Raw genomic sequence first — 18,196 nt, forward strand, 5'->3', positions numbered from 1 at the left:
ATAATGCTGCCACGTTGACGGAAAATCTTCTACCGTCAGTCCTGGCTTTTTTAACTTTCACGACTTGCAAGAGATGTCGGTGGTCTGAGCGGAGGGCGCGAGAGGCCTTATAAGGTTGGACCATACTCCGCAGGATAGGGGGCCCTTTTCCCTGCAAGATTTTGTGAGCCATGCAGAGTGCTTTAAACTTCACCCTCTCTCTCACAGGGAGCCAGTGGAGCGCCTTCCGCGCAGGTCGGGCTGACTGCCGCCTGGGAAGGTCCGTCAAAAGCCTGGCGGCAGCATTTTGCACTTGTTGCAATTTGTTTAGAGTTGATTCTGGAGCCCCCAGAAACAGCGCATTGCTGTAGTCCAGCCGTGAAATGATGAGACCCTGGATTAGTAACCTCCTAGTGGCCATCGGGAGGAGGGTTAGGATCTTCCGGGCTGACCGGAGCAGGCCGAAACACACGCCTGCAGTCTTTTTTGCGTGTGTCTTGAAGGATAGGTCCTGCTCCAGCCACACCCCCAAGCTGTTAATCTCCTGTTTTGGGGTAGGTGGCGCTCCCAGACAGCTAGGCCGGCTACTAGGGGACAAGGAGGGAGGGGAGTTCCCCAGCATCATCAGTTCGGTTTTTGAACCGTTAAGTTTAAGTGCTGAGTTGCACATCCAGGTGAAGACCCTGGCTAAACATGTGTGCAGCAGGTCGGGTTGGTTTGCCGGCTGGGGAAGCCCAACCACCAACTGGGTATCATCCGCATAGCTGATGATCTTGATACCCAGTGGCAGTACCACACTCTCCAGTGGGGCCATTTAGATATTAAATAGTGTGGGGCTCAGCGATGAGCCCTGTGGCACACCACACTGGAGGGGAACCGATGTTGACTTCTCGTGGCCTTCCCAGACCTCAATCGTCCGATCTTCTAAGAAGGACGCGAGCCATTTCAGGGCCAACCCGGAGACCCCCACCCCCGACAGCCGCTGGAGTAACACCTGATGGTCTACGGTGTCAAATGCCGCACTAAGGTCCAGGAGGATCACTGCCACCGATCCCCCTGAATCCAAAATGCTCCTGGCATTCTCCACGACTGCCAGCAGGGCAGTGTCCGTCCCCTGGCCAGGGCGAAAACCCGTTTGGGAGTCACCCAAGAGAGAGTTGGATTCCAGAAAACCCGAAAGGCGCCTATTCACAAGTTTCTCCGCCACCTTGCTAAGGCCGGGGAGCAGGGAGATAGGCCTAAAATTAGCAAGGTCAGCGGGGTCCAGGCTGGGCTTCTTCAGGAGGGCCTTAACTACCGCTCCTTTCCAGCTGGGAGGCACAACTCCTTGGGTGAAGGATAGGTTCAAAAGGTCCGTCACTGGGCCGCCGATGGTAGAAGCTACCTGCTTCAGGTATTTCATCGGTACCGGATCTCTCGGAGACCCACTCTTCAGGGTCATCAAGACCCCAAGAGCCTCGTCCACAGTGACTGGACCAAAGGAGTCCAGCTCTGCTGTCCTCACCCCAGGCTGAGACCCAGGGTTGCATTCGGAGGATTGCTCCTGCGCTAACCGAGGGAGGGACGCCAAGATGTTTTCTATCTTAGATTTAAAGAACGTGGCTAATTCTGAGCATTTTTCACGCGGGTTGTCATGAGTGACCGGAGGTTCGGGGGTTTGCAGAAGTTCTCTGATGATCTTAAACGACTATTTCGAGGAATTAGAAGAGAGTCCTATTCTCTCCTCAAAGAACTTGGATTTCGCTACCTGGATGGCGGATTTGTAGATGTCAAGTGCTGCCCGGTATTCTCTCCTGCTCACTTCGCCCCAGTCCCTCCTCCAGATCCGCTCCTGCCTCTTGCAACCCTTCCTCAACGCTCTGAGCTCTGGCGTGTACCAGGGAGCTGAGCCCACTCTCTTACCCCTGGTGAGTAGTCTTTTCTTAGGGAGGATAGCATCGAGCGAGTTGGTCAACCAGGTGTTTAAGTTCGCATCAGCGACTAGCGGGTCAGGCCCGGGGGGGACGTGTCGCCTCCAAGTGTACTGCCCAGGTGTCCACTGGGAGCCTAGACCAGGCTCTTTCCACCGTGTATACTCTAGGTGTAGGTACCACTGGGACATCAAACTGCCACAGGGCCGGAACCATAAAATGATCTGTCCAGGGCAAAACCAGCGCGGGCAGTACTTTAAGGCATTCCGAGTTCGAAAAAATGGGGTCGAGCAAGTGTCCCTTCCCGTGCGTTGCACCTGAATTGACCAGGTTAATCTCGAATGCTTTCAGATCACCCTGAAGATCTACTGCCAGAGAGTCAGAGGGGTCATCAAAATGGATGTTAAAGTCACCTAGTGCCACAAAGTTGACTGTGGAAGAGGCAAGAAGCGCGACCATTTCAAGAAAAGAGTTGAGGAAGTTGCCCATGGTCCCAGGTGGGCGATAGACAAGGAGGCCTGCCAAGGAAGCGGTATGCGACAACCGTAGAGAGAATTGACAGCTCTTACAGTCGCTCATCCCTCCATCCTGGACCTTACAGGTTAACGTATCCCTGTAAAGGATGGCAATTCCACCTCCCCGCCCTACTGGTCTATCTAGGTGAGATATAAGAAAACCTGGTGGAAGTGCTCTGACCATATCCGGGCCGGAGCTGGAAGAGATCCAGGTTTCTGTTAAAAACAAGACGTCCAGCTTGTGGTCGAGAATGAGGGAATTAATTTCTGTTGCATGACTAATGGGTCTCCTTTCTCTTACCCCCTCACCTTCCTCCTACCCCTCACATTTTTTATAACACACAGGCCCTTAAATGCATTTCTTAAGCAGTTTTCAGTTGTATCATGGTTAAAGCTTTTTTCATCCACAAGCTTTTTTTTACAAAATGGCACAGATAAGAAAAAAAAACAACTTCACATCCACTCACAAACATAACATGCCTAACAAAAATAATGTGCCCTTATGTAACGCAAACGGTGCTTATGTAAAGCGCTCTGATTTCCAATACTTTAAGGTCAGGTTTGCGTTATATAAAACTCCTGGGAAAAAAATGAGTTCTATATAGAGACAGACGCGTATTCCGCTGTCTATTGTTCGTTGCAACAAGCCTACATCACAACAGAATGATTGCCATGTTATTTGTGTACAATTGCTAGGGCATCGCCCGTGCAGGATGATTGCACCTCCTGTTGTGACAACCGTTGAATCCCTGTCTGTAAATGGATCTTCACTGCCACAATTGTGATGTGAAGTTGTAATTATAAAGACATTCCTTTGTCAGAGCACAGGGGCTCTGCATGTTGCAAATAACCCAAAGCTGCTGGGTTGCCCTTCTACAGTATCTATACGCAGTGTTGCCAGATTTGTAAACCCGGCCCAAGCCCAAAGCCACTCAAATATAAGCCCAAAATAAACCAGTTCCAGCCCAAAAACCAGCCCAAATTAGCAAGTCCGAAATTATGCACAAATTATCATCAGAAACAATTTTAAGGACAAACATACATTGTATTCAATATACAGATGGTTGGAGGGCTTTAACTGGGCACCTGCCTTAATGCTACTCAATTTTAAGACTAGTCCCTACTGTGACTTTGTCAGGTGAAACAGGCACAGCTCAGAATACAATAGTAGAAAACAAAGAATAAGCAAGGCAAAAATAGTGTTCTGTGCAATTTACTGCTCCCTCTAAATTGTATTGTAATAAAGTCTGTAAAACATAGTGTCTTCATTATTCATTACATTACAGATTAAAAATCTACATTTAAAAATGATCACTCACTTCTCTTGATGAGCAGCAATTCTGTAAATCTTGCAGACGCTCGTTTCAAGGGATGAGGCAAGTCCCTGTAAACATGGCCAGCACAGGGAAACTGCGAATTGTTTATTAATCACTTGTTTGTATTTCAACTTTGGCAGCTTTTGGCTGGACACAAAGATCTCAGCAGGAGCCACTTAGGTTTCATACAGTAGAAGACAGTCAGCTAGGTGAATAGGCACATGGCATGCCTCCAGACGCTCGTTTCAAGGGGTGAGGCAAGTCCCTGTAAACATGGCCAGCAGAGGGAAACTGCGAATTGTTCATTAATCACTTGTTTGTATTTCAACTTTGGCAGCTGTGTTTATTTGTTACAGCATGTTGCTTCAAATCATTATAATGGTCATGCAGTTCTATAGGGCAGTACTTGCACGCTGCCTTGGTATGATCTTATTTTATTGGGTTCTCCATACTTTGGATTCAGAAACCACTACCACTGTTTTTTATGTTTTGAACTCACTTGCCCATGTTGCACTCTCTAAACTGCATCTGTTACGCTGCTGGGAGAAGTTGCACAATAATGAACTGTGTTGATGAGAGGGCAGGGGAGTACCTGAAACTGCAAGAGACAATTATCTTTATCTGTATTGGCATAACTGTGGTAATCCTAGCGCTAACACATGACAATGGCACCTGCTCAATCAAAGTAGGGAGAAAATAGGCAAGGCTCAGCTTGATAAATTGTGTGGCACAATCTTAATGCAAAGCAGTGTTCAACATAGGATGCTTTGCAAACATTTAATTTTAAGGCATTATATTGTTCAAGTAAACTAATCTATGTTTGAAGTGTTAAGAAATGTGCAGGAGGATACAGTTCGCCATTGTGACTCTGGACTGTAGTAATCTTAGTGCTAATACATGACAATGGCACCTGCTCAATCAAAGTAGGGGGAAAATAGACAATCACAACGTCAATAGCCACAGTGTTTTGCAAGGAGAAATTAATTTCAGGGACAGGCCTCCATCCAATGTGAGATACAACTACTTATAGTCAGCCTGGTGTTTTTGTGAGTGCAAAAAACTGTTGTGAGTTTCTCTGATCACAAATTCAAAATTTCTAGGAATGCTCCTTATTGCTTTCTTAGCAGTGATGTCAAGGGAGTGGCAAATACAGCGCACAAGTTACAAGGACGGGTGCTCATCTCGCAACATGGTGAATGTTGAGTGGTGCTTCCCACACATGATGCTTACACCATCTGTGCCTATGCCAATTGCACTTTTTAACGTCAAGGTTACAGTTTTCAAGCAAGTTTAGGTCTGCATTTGCAATATCTTCGGAACAGGCATGATCTAATACTACCATGGCAAGGAAAGCGCTTACAAATTTGTTAAGCTTTTTGTTGAAATATAGAATGGAAATGCAGTGCTGTTTTTCACTGCAATGCGGGTTTCTGGAAGTAGGAGAAGGTGGAGAATGGTGCTCTTCTAGGGTTGGCACCAGCAGGAGTGACACGCAATGCTCTGGGGTACACAGTGGCAAGAGTAGGTCTAACAAAGTGTTCTTCTGGTCCTGTTAGTAGCAGGCAGGCATTGTGCCTCCTTCTGCAGTTAATGAGCAGGTATGTGAAAGTGCTTTTCTACCCCTGGAAACATACATGAGCTGCATGCAGCTCCGGGGTGGTGGCGGTGCTGACTGTTGCAATTTTAATCATACATTGTTCTCTTAAATTTTGCAAACAATTGGGGGGTGGAAGAAATGAATAGGACTTTATTGCAATGTGTTTCAGTCCAAACTTAATATATAGAATATTTGAAAGCAGTTTTAGGCCCATTCTGTAACTTCTATCATTTTTTAACATCGTCATCTGAGAAAAAACTCATTCAACATGAGCATTGGATATCGGGAGAGCCAACATCTTTATAGCACCCATTGCAAGCTCGTGAAAACAATGGTTGCAAGCAGCATCAGTGTAGTTATACACTTCCATCCAGAACGATTCTATGTTTGAAGTGTTATTAAATGAGGATGAAGATAGAGTTCTCCATTGTGACTCAAGGACCTCCAATGGACAAGTGAAAAAGGCTTCTGTCAAATCTGTTACAGGTGGTTTGGGATCTGCAAGTACTTTATGCGGACTCAAACTTTCTAACTTTTTAAGCATGCTGAGAGACTCTGGGAGACAAGCTTTATATTCAGATACCAACACTTTAATGAACTCTAGGCACCTTGTCACAATGCCTCCCTTTGACACAGAGGGGAGTTTACTTTCTTCCAGCTTGTTACGGAAAGTGAGCCCAAGATCCACATCATCCTGTGAAAGATAAATGGCAGAACTTTGTAAGTATAGGCTTTGCAACTGCTCCTGATTATTAGATGTAAAAACACTTATTTTTAGTATCCTTTTAAGTGTGGACAAGTACAGAGTATATAGATCGCGGAAGATGTGGAGTGCATCCCCAGATTCTAGCTGAAAAATCTTGTTAACAACCCTTATTTCTTGAAGCACTGGCTTTAAGAAGTGAGGTAAAGTAGATTTATCTCATCTTGATACATTTCCTGGAGCATCCTTGCTGCATAGCAGTGTTCCACATGGAATGATGTGCAAAAGTGTAATTTTTAGGCACTATATTGTTCAAGTAAACTAATCTATGTTTGAAGTTTTAACTGCTTCCGTGCGGCGCGAATTCCCCGCCCATGCTGACTCCGCCTTGCGCGGGCGGAGTCATGACAGAACGGTTCCGTCATCAGCACAGCTCACCCGTAGCTGATGACGGAACCGTTCCGTCATCAGCATGGAAGGGGTTAAGAAATGAGCAGGAGGATACAGTTCGCCATTGTGACTCTGGACTGTAGTAATCCTAGAGCTAATACATGACAATGGCACCTGCTCAATCAAAGTAGGGGGAAAATAGGCAATCACAACGTCAATAGCCACAGTGTTTTGCAAGGAGAAATTAATTTCAGGGACAGGCCTCCATCCAATGTGAGATACAACTACTTATAGTCAGCCTGGTGTTTTTGTGAGTGCAAAAAACAGTTGTGAGTTTCTCTGATCACAAATTCAAAATTTCTAGGAATGCTCCTTATTGCTTTCTTAGCAGTGATGTCAAGGGAGTGGCAAATACAGCGCACAAGTTACAAGGATGGGTGCTCATCTCGCAGCATGGTGAATGTTGAGTGGTGCTTCCCACACATGATGCTTACACCATCTGTGCCTATGCCAATTGCACTTTTTAACGTCAAGGTTACAGTTTTCAAGCAAGTTTAGGTCTGCATTTTCAATATCTTCGGAACAGGCATGATCTAATACTAACTCTGAAATGGGATACAAACAAACTCAGGGCGCTCCTCACTAATATCAGGGATGTGTGTGAACTATATACTCAGTCTAAGTTTGGTGCATCTAGAGGAAGGGCGTGTATCCAACACCCCTATCTTTCTGTAGACCACAGAAATAGACAGTACTGTATACCTCCGAGCACTCGATAAAATAAAATAATCTGTGTATCATAATGTGCTTGTGCTCCAAATTATTCAGTAGACCACAAAATACCAATTACAAGATAACAATTCAATCAGTAAATGTCTCTCGATTGTCCTTCAAGGTTTATTCCAAGGTTCCAGTGGATTCCAAATTCCAGAAATTATATCTTCAATACATCAATTCAATGAGGATAATAAGGTTGCCAACACGTGTTTCGTCGTGTGTACATTCCACACATAGACTTCCTCAGGGCTGTAACACAAATATATACAAAGCCCAACATTAGAATCATACAAATCATAATTTGTTGGGAAAGGAAAATATAGTCCCCATCACCTCTCAGAGAATATTTATTTAGTGCAACTATGTGTAGGCTTCAGATCAGAGAAAATAAGAGAACAATTCATCCCAATAAACCACAGTCATTTGGTGTCTACCTTATAACCCAAAACCTAAAAGTGGGAGGACAGTATAATAATCACCTTGAACAGTTATTTTCAATCTTCTCTTATATATCTGTCCTCTATTCCAATGTAAATTCGGCCCAATGTCTGAGTAATAAAGATCAGACATTAAGAATATACTCCCAAAATATATGGTCAACAACTCCCTACGTTCCTAGCAGAAGTCTTCATACTGAAATAAACTTATATGTTTTTTGATTCAATCTTTATAAATGGCTACATCATAATATAACACGATATTCGTGATATCTATATCAAAACGTGGCCCAGCCAATAGCTTACGTATGCTAGTTCAAAAAACCTTAATTCGGATAAATGCAAGGAACTCACCAATTATCGTGAATTATTCCTTCACGTGAAATATCATCACAAAATCTAAGTCGTTCTAAAAATAGAAATACCGTTGTATCATAAAGTGCGCTGGACTAAATGTATTTATATCATAACAGTAAGAGAGCCTCCACTCACCCACTCCAATCCTGCGTATCTGTATGCAGGGGCACTAAAAATAAAAAAGATATGCATACACTACACTGTCGCAAATCCATGAAAAGTATCCACAATAATAAATCATGAAGGTTCTCACCCTCGTATCAGAGTTATTCAACCCGGTCCCCAAGCGAATCCGTAATGTTCAAGTAAAGTCTCTTTTGTCAGTCGAAATCAAAATAACCGCGGGACCTAATATCAAAAATAATATATGTAGCCTCAATAAGCGATAGTACTTCCAGGGTTGTAAGCGTAAAAATTAATGAACATCTTACCCCACGTTAACATCTTACCAAGGGATAGTCAGTATCAGTTCTATTCACAAGCGTCCCAACCTGTAACACGAAGAAATACAATGGAAACTATGTCTATAAAGTACAGTACACAGTCGGTAAGACCCAGTAACGGTCTCAAAGCATAGAGCCACATACCAGTGCATTAGCGGCAAGTGTCCTCGCTGCACGTCGGCGTTGTCTACAAGCGCCATCTTAGAAAGTCTAAATATAGACTAATACGTAGTCGCCATCTTGTAGTGGTAACGTTACCATCACGATAATTCTTGATTGCGGTGGACAGTGTCCGCTAAGTTCCGATACAATGTCCATTCCGTTCCGATGCAATGTTAATATTTGCATATTAATATTAGATATAACCAATCCTTCGTGCCAGATAATTATAAGATCAATTCATCACGTGACTGATACCAGTATTCTTCACCGCGGAACAATATTCCAAGTGTTATCTAGAATAGTGATTAAACGGCAAATGAAGTAATCTAATCATACTGATCTAATAGGACTAGATACTTATTTCTCATGAGACTATCGCCTACAACATCTTGTACTCGTCCCAATTAATGTCAACCACAGAGTAAAGCGGATGAGATAAGAAGCATAGATAAATGAAAAACCTAATTAGTCAGAACACTGTTATGCATTTGAATATCATTAAGCTGGAAGTCGCGTAACTAACTCACATGTATACGCTGAGATAACAGACGCGTTCCATGGTCAGGCCCAAATATATATAAAATAAAGTGAATTGACACCATGTGTGAGAAGGTGTTATTTAGGAAATGTAGTATAGGTGAGAATAGATAAAGGTGTGTAGGCAGATCACTCACCAAAGGAAGGAGAAAATTACTATTATACATGAAATGCCTATAGACATGCTTGTACCGTACAATAGCACATATCTGTACTAGACAACAATTATAGGCTATATTTAGAGGATTGCATCAGATCATATCGGCAGCAAATGCTCATAGTTGAGACTAAAAACATTTAAAATTGCATCTCAATGATCCCACATCTCAACTTTTACAATACTCAGTGTATGGAAAACAGACAAAGTACATAGGAACATTTTTAACTCTGATGTATGCTCGCATATAAAGAGATATAAGGCATGAGTTATCAACATGGACATAGTTAATCCTGCCCCAAATAGTACTGATATTCATTGTCAATGTTCAAACCCCTGTTAACTGCCCGAAGCTTCATGATCCAGATCACTTCCCTTCTCCTTAACTTAAGTTGTCTGTTGCCACCCCTAGGGTCAGGTGCAACATGATCAATTCCATGATAGCTGAATTGGTGCTGTTCCTGTTTGTCATAATGTTGTACACTGTGGGCTGCAATGGGGTATCTCGTGTCACCATTCTTCCACGCACGGAAGTGTTCCACCATTCTATCTCTCAGTCTCCTGACTCAGTCTCTTGCCATTGTGATAGGATCATGTTCATTTTCTGTGAGTGAAAGTTTGGTTGCATTCACTCCCTCTATACTCAGATCACTTAAGGTCTGTGAGTGTTCAGAACTCTTATCTTTAATGGGTACATGCACAAAATGTTTCTTAATCTTCAACAATCTGACAAACTTGTATACATCGATTTTAGCATAATACCAATCTGGCAATACATTTGGACAAACACCAAGTCCCTTTTTTAACAGAGAGATCATATCCTCAGTAAGATTCATGTGTGACAAATTAGTAATTTCCAATTCCCAGTCTGATGTATTAGGACTGTTAGTTACTCTTTCCATGACCTGAGTCTCATTCCTCTTCTTGGAGCCTGCTGACCCCTTGCCCCTTGATCCTCTTCTTGTCTTGACAGTCCTCCACCTCTGCCTTTGAAGGTACTGTCCCGATTCCCTATTCTGACCCGTTTCACTTCCTCTAAAAAATTACTGTTATCCTCCACATTTCCCTCAGCCTGTGATATACCTCCCACCTCCTCATTCTCACTGCTAGCTAGCGAGGATAGTTCAGTCTCACTCGCACAAACACTAGGTGTAGTAGTTGACTTCTGTTTGGATCCACGAGATTGTTGAATCAAGTAGTCAAAACGTTTGGCAAAGGTGAAGACACGGCCAGATTTATAATCCCTCTCATCTCGTTGTAATTTCCTTGCCTTTCTACATTTAATATCAGCCTGAAGGTCATTCAGGTAATTGTCAAGGATCGTATAATTTTTTATAGTAGCCTCTGGCATGTTAAGTTCCTTAATCTCGTCCTCAAGTTTTTGTATTTCCTCCAGTAATTTCTTAATTTTACGGTCTGCATTTTCAATGAGTATATTAATCAAATTTCTGGAGGAAGATGTTAATTCCTTTTCCCATCTATCTAATAAGTCTAATTCCAAGTCTTCGTAGGTAGGCATTATCTGAGATCTGAGACCCCTCGGTATTCTATTGAGGGTCAGATACTGTTTCAGGGTGGCTGCGTCCCACCATTTGTTCAATTCTTGTTTCTTAAGGTATTCTAATCTCTTAAATTTCTCCTTAAGTCCTACATTCTTGGTAGGTTGTTGCACATTTGTGGGCTTACTGGCTTCCACAAATGTGGACGTTGTAACTCATGTAGATGGGCAGAGAAGAAAGTGCTTCAATTTAGTTACAATGGTTCAGACACATATGGCATTGATACATTTATCAACTGCGACACGACTTATGTTGTATATGTCATTTCCTGCTCATGTGGCCAAATATATGTGGGAAGCACTATTAGGAGACAGAGATAGAATGGTGGAACACTTCCGTGCGTGGAAGAATGGTGACACGAGATACCCCATTGCAGCCCACAGTGTACAACATTATGACAAACAGGAACAGCACCAATTCAGCTATCATGGAATTGATCATGTTGCACCTGACCCTAGGGGTGGCAACAGACAACTTAAGTTAAGGAGAAGGGAAGTGATCTGGATCATGAAGCTTCGGGCAGTTAACAGGGGTTTGAACATTGACAATGAATATCAGTACTATTTGGGGCAGGATTAACTATGTCCATGTTGATAACTCATGCCTTATATCTCTTTATATGCGAGCATATATCAGAGTTAAAAATGTTCCTATGTACTTTGTCTGTTTTCCATACACTGAGTATTGTAAAAGTTGAGATGTGGGATCATTGAGATGCTATTTTAAATGTTTTTCTTCTCAACTATGAGCATTTGCTGCCGATATGATCTGATGCAATCCTCTAAATATAGCCTATAATTGTTGTCTAGTACAGATATGTGCTATTGTACGGTACAAGCATGTCTATAGGCATTTCATGTATAATAGTAATTTTCTCCTTCCTTTGTGAGTGATCTGCCTACACACCTTTATCTATTCTCACCTATATTACATTTCCTAAATAACACCTTGTCACACATGGTGTCAATTCACTTTATTTTATATATATTTGGGCCTGACCATGGAACGTGTCTGTTATCTCAGCGTATACATGTGAGTTAGTTACGCGACTTCCAGCTTAATGATATTCAAATGCATAACAGTGTTCTGACTAATTAGGTTTTTCATTTATCTAAGCTTCTTATCTCATCCGCTTTACTCTGTGGTTGACATTAATTGGGACGAGTACAAGATGTTGTAGGCGATATTCTCATGTGAAATAAGTATCTAGTCCTATTAGATCAGTATGATTAGATTGCTTCATTTGCCGTTTAATCACTATTCTAGATAACACTTGGAATATTGTTCCGCGGTGACAGAATACTGGTATCAGTCACGTGATGAATTGATCTTATAATTATCTGGCACGAAGGATTGGTTATATCTAATATTAATATGCAAATATTAACATTGCATCGGAACGGAATGGACATTGTATCGGAACTTAGCGGACACTTTCCACCGCAATCAAGAATTATCGTGATGGTAACGTTACCACTACAAGATGGCGACTACGTATTAGTCTATATTTAGACTTTCTAAGATGGCGCTTGTAGACAACGCCGACGTGCAGCGAGGGCACTTGCCGCTAATGCACTGGTATGTGGCTCTATGCTTTGAGACCGTTACTGGGTCTTAACGACTGTGTACTGTACTTTATAGACATAGTTTCCATTGTATATCTTCGTGTTACAGGTTGGGACGCTTGTGAATAGAACTGATACTGACTATCCCTTGGTAAGATGTTAACGTGGGGTAAGATGTTCATTAATTTTTACGCTTACAACCCTGGAAGTACTATCGCTTATTGAGGCTACATATATTATTTTTGATATTAGGTCCCACGGTTATTTTGATTTCGACTGACAAAAGAGACGTTACTTGAACATTACGGATTCGCTTGGGGACCGGGTTGAAGAACTCTGATACGAGGGTGAGAACCTTCATGATTTATTATTGTAGATACTTTTCATGGATTTGCGACAGTGTAGTGTATGCATATCTTTTTTATTTTTAGTGCCCCTGCATACAGATACGCAGGATTGGAGTGGGTGAGTGGAGGCTCTCTTACTGTCATGATATAAATACATTTAGTCCAGTGCACTTTATGATACAACGTTATTTCTATTTTTAGAACGACTTAGATTTTGTGATGATATTTCACGTGAAGGAATAATTCACGATAATTGGTGAGTTCCTTGCATTTATCCGAATTAAGGTTTTTTGAACTAGCATACGTAAGCTATTGGCTGGGCCACGTTTTGATATAGATATCACGAATATCGTGTTATATTATGATGTAGCCATTTATAAAGATTGAATCAAAAAACATTTAAGTTTATTTCAGTATGAAGACTTCTGCTAGGAACGTAGGGAGTTGTTGACCATATATTTTGGGAGTATATTCTTAATGTCTGATCTTTATTACTCAGACATTGGGCCGAATTCACATTGGAATAGAGGACAGATATATACTGTCCTCCCACTTTTAGGTTTTGGGTTATAAGGTAGACACCAAATGACTGTGGTTTATTGGGATGAATTGTTCTCTTATTTTCTCTGATCTGAAGCCTACACATAGTTGCACTAAATAAATATTCTCTGAGAGGTGATGGGGACTATATTTTCCTTTCCCAACAAATTATGATTTGTATGATTCTAATGTTGGGCTTTGTATAAATTTGTGTTACAGCCCTGAGGAAGTCTATGTGTGGAATGTACACACGATGAAACACGTGTTGGCAACCTTATTATCCTCATTGAATTGATGTATTGAAGATATAATTTCTGGAATTTGGAATCCATTTGGAACCTTGGAATAAACCTTGAAGGACAATCGAGAGACATTTACTGATTGAATTGTTATCTTGTAATTGGTATTTTGTGGTCTACTGAATAATTTGGAGCACAAGCACATTATGATACACAGATTATTTTATTTTATCGAGTGCTCGGAGGTATACAGTATGATCTAATACTACCATGGCAAGGAAAGCGCTTACAAATTTGTTAAGCTTTTTGTTGAAATATAGAATGGAAATGCAGTGCTGTTTTTCACTGCAATGCGGGTTTCTGGAAGTAGGAGAAGGTGGAGAATGGTGCTCTTCTAGGGTTGGCACCAGCAGGAGTGACACGCAATGCTCTGGGGTACACAGTGGCAAGAGTAGGTCTAACAAAGTGTTCTTCTGGTCCTGTTAGTAGCAGGCAGGCGTTGTGCCTCCTTCTGCAGTTAATGAGCAGGTATGTGAAAGTGCTTTTCTACCCTTGGCAACATACATGAGCTGCATGCAGCTCCGGGGTGGTGGCGGCGCTGACTGTTGCAATTTTAATCATACATTGTTCTGTTAAATTTTGCAAACAATTGGGGGGTGGAAGAAATGAATAGGACTTTATTGCAATGTGTTTCAGTCCAAACTTAATATATAGAATATTTGAAAGCAGTTTTAGGCCCATTCTGTAACTTCTATCATTTTTTAACAGCGTCATCTGAGAAAAAGCTCATTCAACATGAGCATTGGATATCGGGAGAGCCAACATCTTTATAGCACCCATTGCAAGCTCGTGAAAACAATGGTTGCAAGCAGCATCAGTGTAGTTATACACTTCCATCCAGAACGATTCTATGTTTGAAGTGTTATTAAATGAGGATGAAGATAGAGTTCTCCATTGTGACTCAAGGGCCTCCAATGCACAAGTGAAAAAGGCTTCTGGCAAATCTGTTACAGGTGGTTTGGGATCTGCAAGTACTTTATGCGGACTCAAACTTTCTAACTTTTTAAGCATGCTGAGAGACTCTGGGAGACAAGCTTTATATTCAGATACCAACACTTTCATGAACTCTAGGCTCCTTGTCACAATGCCTTCCATTGACACAGAGGGGAGTTTTCTTTCTTCCAGCTTGTTACGGAAAGTGAGCCCAAGATCCACATCATCCTCTGAAAGATAAATGGCAGAACTTTGTAAGTATAGGCTTTGCAACTGCTCCTGATTATTAGATGTAAAAACACTTATTTTTAGTATCCTTTTAAGTGTGGACAAGTACAGAGTATATAGATCGCGGAAGATGTGGAGTGCATCCCCAGATTCTAGCTGAAAAATCTTGTTAACAACCCTTATTTCTTGAAGCACTGGCTTTAAGAAAGTGAGGTAAAGTAGATTTATCTCATCTTGATACATTTCCTGGAGCATCCTTGCTGCATAGCAGTGTTCCACATGGAATGATGTGCAAAAGTGTAATTTTTAGGCACTATATTGTTCAAGTAAACTAATCTATGTTTGAAGTTTTAAGAAATGAGCAGGAGGATACAGTTCGCCATTGTGACTCTGGACTGTAGTAATCCTAGAGCTAATACATGACAATGGCACCTGCTCAATCAAAGTAGGGGGAAAATAGGCAATCACAACGTCAATAGCCACAGTGTTTTGCAAGGAGAAATTAATTTCAGGGACAGGCCTCCATCCAATGTGAGATACAACTACTTATAGTCAGCCTGGTGTTTTGGTGAGTGCAAAAAACAGTTGTGAGTTTCTCTGATCACAAATTCAAAATTTCTAGGAATGCCCTTATTCCTTTCTTAGCAGTGATGTCAAGGGAGTGGCAAATACAGTGCACAAGTTACAAGGATGGGTGCTCATCTCGCAGCATGGTGAATGTTGAGTGGTGCTTCCCACACATGATGCTTACACCATCTGTGCCTATGCCAATTGCACTTTTAACGTCAAGGTTACAGTTTTCAAGCAAGATTAGGTCTGCATTTGCAATATCTTCGGAACAGGCATGATCTAATACTACCATGGCAAGGAAAGCGCTTACAAATTTGTTAAGCTTTTTGTTGAAATATAGAATGGAAAGCAGTGCTGTTTTTCACTGCAATGCGGGTTTCTGGAAGTAGGAGAAGGTGGAGAATGGTGCTCTTCTAGGGTTGGCACCAGCAGGAGTGACACGCAATGCTCTGGGGTACACAGTGGCAAGAGTAGGTCTAACAAAGTGTTCTTCTGGTCCTGTTAGTAGCAGGCAGGCGTTGTGCCTCCTTCTGCAGTTAATGAGCAGGTATGTGAAAGTGCTTTTCTACCCCTGGCAACATACATGAGCTGCATCCCGCTCCGGGGTGGTGGCGGTGCTGACTGTTGCAATTTTATTCATGCATTGTTCTGTTAAATTTTGCAAACAATTGGGGGTGGAAGAAATGAATAGGACTTTATTGCAATGTGTTTCAGTCCAAACTTAATATATAGAATATTTGAAAGCAGTTTTAGGCCCATTCTGTAACTTCTATCATTTTTTAACAGCGTCATCTGAGAAAAAACTCATTCAACATGAGCATTGGATATCGGGGGAGCCAACATCTTTATAGCACCCATTGCAAGCTTGTGAAAACAATGGTTGCAAGCAGCATCAGTGTAGTTATACACTTCCATCCAGAACGATTCTATGTTTGAAGTGTTATTAAATGAGGATGAAGATAGAGTTCTCCATTGTGACTCAAGGACCTCCAATGGACAAGTGAAAAAGGCTTCTGTCAAATCTGTTACAGGTGGTTTGGGATCTGCAAGTACTTTATGCAGACTCGAACTTTCTAACTTTTTAAGCATGCTGAGAGACTCTGGGAGACAAGCTTTATATTCAGATACCAACACTTTCATGAACTCTAGGCACCTTGTCACAATGCCTTCCTTTGACACAGAGGGGAGTTTACTTTCTTCCAGCTTGTTACGGAAAGTGAGCCCAAGATCCACATCATCCTGTGAAAGATAAATGGCAGAACTTTGTAAGTATAGGCTTTGCAACTGCTCCTGATTATTAGATGTAAAAACACTTATTTTTAGTATCCTTTTAAGTGTGGACAAATACAGAGTATATAGATCGCGGAAGATGTGGAGTGCATCCCCAGATTCTAGCTGAAAAATATTGTTAACAACCTTTATTTCTTGAAGCACTGGCTTTAAGAAAGTGAGGTAAAGTAGATTTATCTCATCTTGATACATTTCCTGGACCATCCTTGCTGCATAGCAGTGTTCCACATGGAATAATGTGCAAAAGTGTAATTTTAAGGCATTATATTGTTCAAGTAAACTAATCTATGTTTGAAGTGTTAAGAAATGAGCAGGAGGATACAGTTCGCCATTGTGACTCTGGACTGTAGTAATCCTAGAGCTAATACATGACAATGGCACCTGCTCAATCAAAGTAGGGGGAAAATAGGCAATCACAATGTCAATAGCCACAGTGTTTTGCAAGGAGAAATTAATTTCAGGGACAGGCCTCCATCCAATGTGAGATACAACTACTTATAGTCAGCCTGGTGTTTTTGTGAGTGCAAAAAACAGTTGTGAGTTTCTCTGATCACAAATTCAAAATTTCTAGGAATGCTCCTTATTGCTTTCTTAGCAGTGATGTCAAGGGAGTGGCAAATACAGCGCACAAGTTGCAAGGATGGTTGTTTATCTTGCAACAAGGTGAATGTTGAGTGGTGCTTCCCACACATGACGCTTGCCCCATCTGTACCTATGCCAATTACATTTTTAATCTCAAGGTTACAAGTTCCCAGCATGTTTAGGACTGCATTTGCTATATCTTCAGAACAGGACTGATCTAATTCTACTATGGCAAGGAAGGTGCTTACAAATTTGTTAAGCTTTTTGCTGAAATATTTAATGCAAATGCACAGTAGTTTTTTCACTTTAATGTCAGTCGATTCTTCAATCAATAAAGAAAATGGTGATGTTCCAATATCTTTCAGCAATTCCTCTTTGAAATATGGGCCCAACAGAGAATTAATTAGTGCTGTACATTTTGTGCGGTGCATTCGGAAGGCAGGGAATTCATCTTTCAAAATTTCACCATACCCATCTATATTATTAATGGATGTACAATAAGCAGTTTGTATGGCAAATCTGATTTCTCTTCTTTTCTGATCGTTAGAAATGGAAGGGATAGGTTGGATAAAGGATGTCACAGATGTGCTTTCTGCATTACAGCGTGAGCGGTGTTTATTGTTTGCTGCATGTTGCTTCAAATCATTATAATGGGCACGGATGTCCACATGGCAGTACTTGCATGCTGCTTTGCTATCATCTGTCCTTATAGGGGCAATCCATTTTTTTTAGTTCAGGATCCAACTGCCACTCTTTTCTGTATATTTTTTTACATTGTGACCACTTGCCCATCTTGCAATAATTAAACTGCCAAGTCAGCTGGGCGCTGAAAAATTGACTATTTCATGATGAGGCTGGACGACTACCTGAAATTGCAACAGACAAAAGGCAATCATTGTCCCTGGCTCACTGCCAAACATGTAAAAAGCAATAACAAAATACTATCAATAAATCCCTAATTGCAATGGATACTATAGCATACAGGAGCAGCCCGTGCAGGTAA

The 18,196-nt window shown here is 41.6% G+C and overlaps 1 pseudogene; it reads right to left on the reverse strand.

Annotated features, from left to right (window-relative positions):
• Positions 1-15,972: 15,972 nt before the first annotated feature.
• Positions 15,973-17,985, reverse strand: LOC147750613 (uncharacterized; annotated as a pseudogene).
• Positions 17,986-18,196: the final 211 nt, after the last annotated feature.

This window comes from Lissotriton vulgaris, chromosome 1_1, assembly GCF_964263255.1.
Source record: "Lissotriton vulgaris chromosome 1_1, aLisVul1.2, whole genome shotgun sequence".
NCBI lineage: Eukaryota > Metazoa > Chordata > Amphibia > Caudata > Salamandridae > Lissotriton > Lissotriton vulgaris.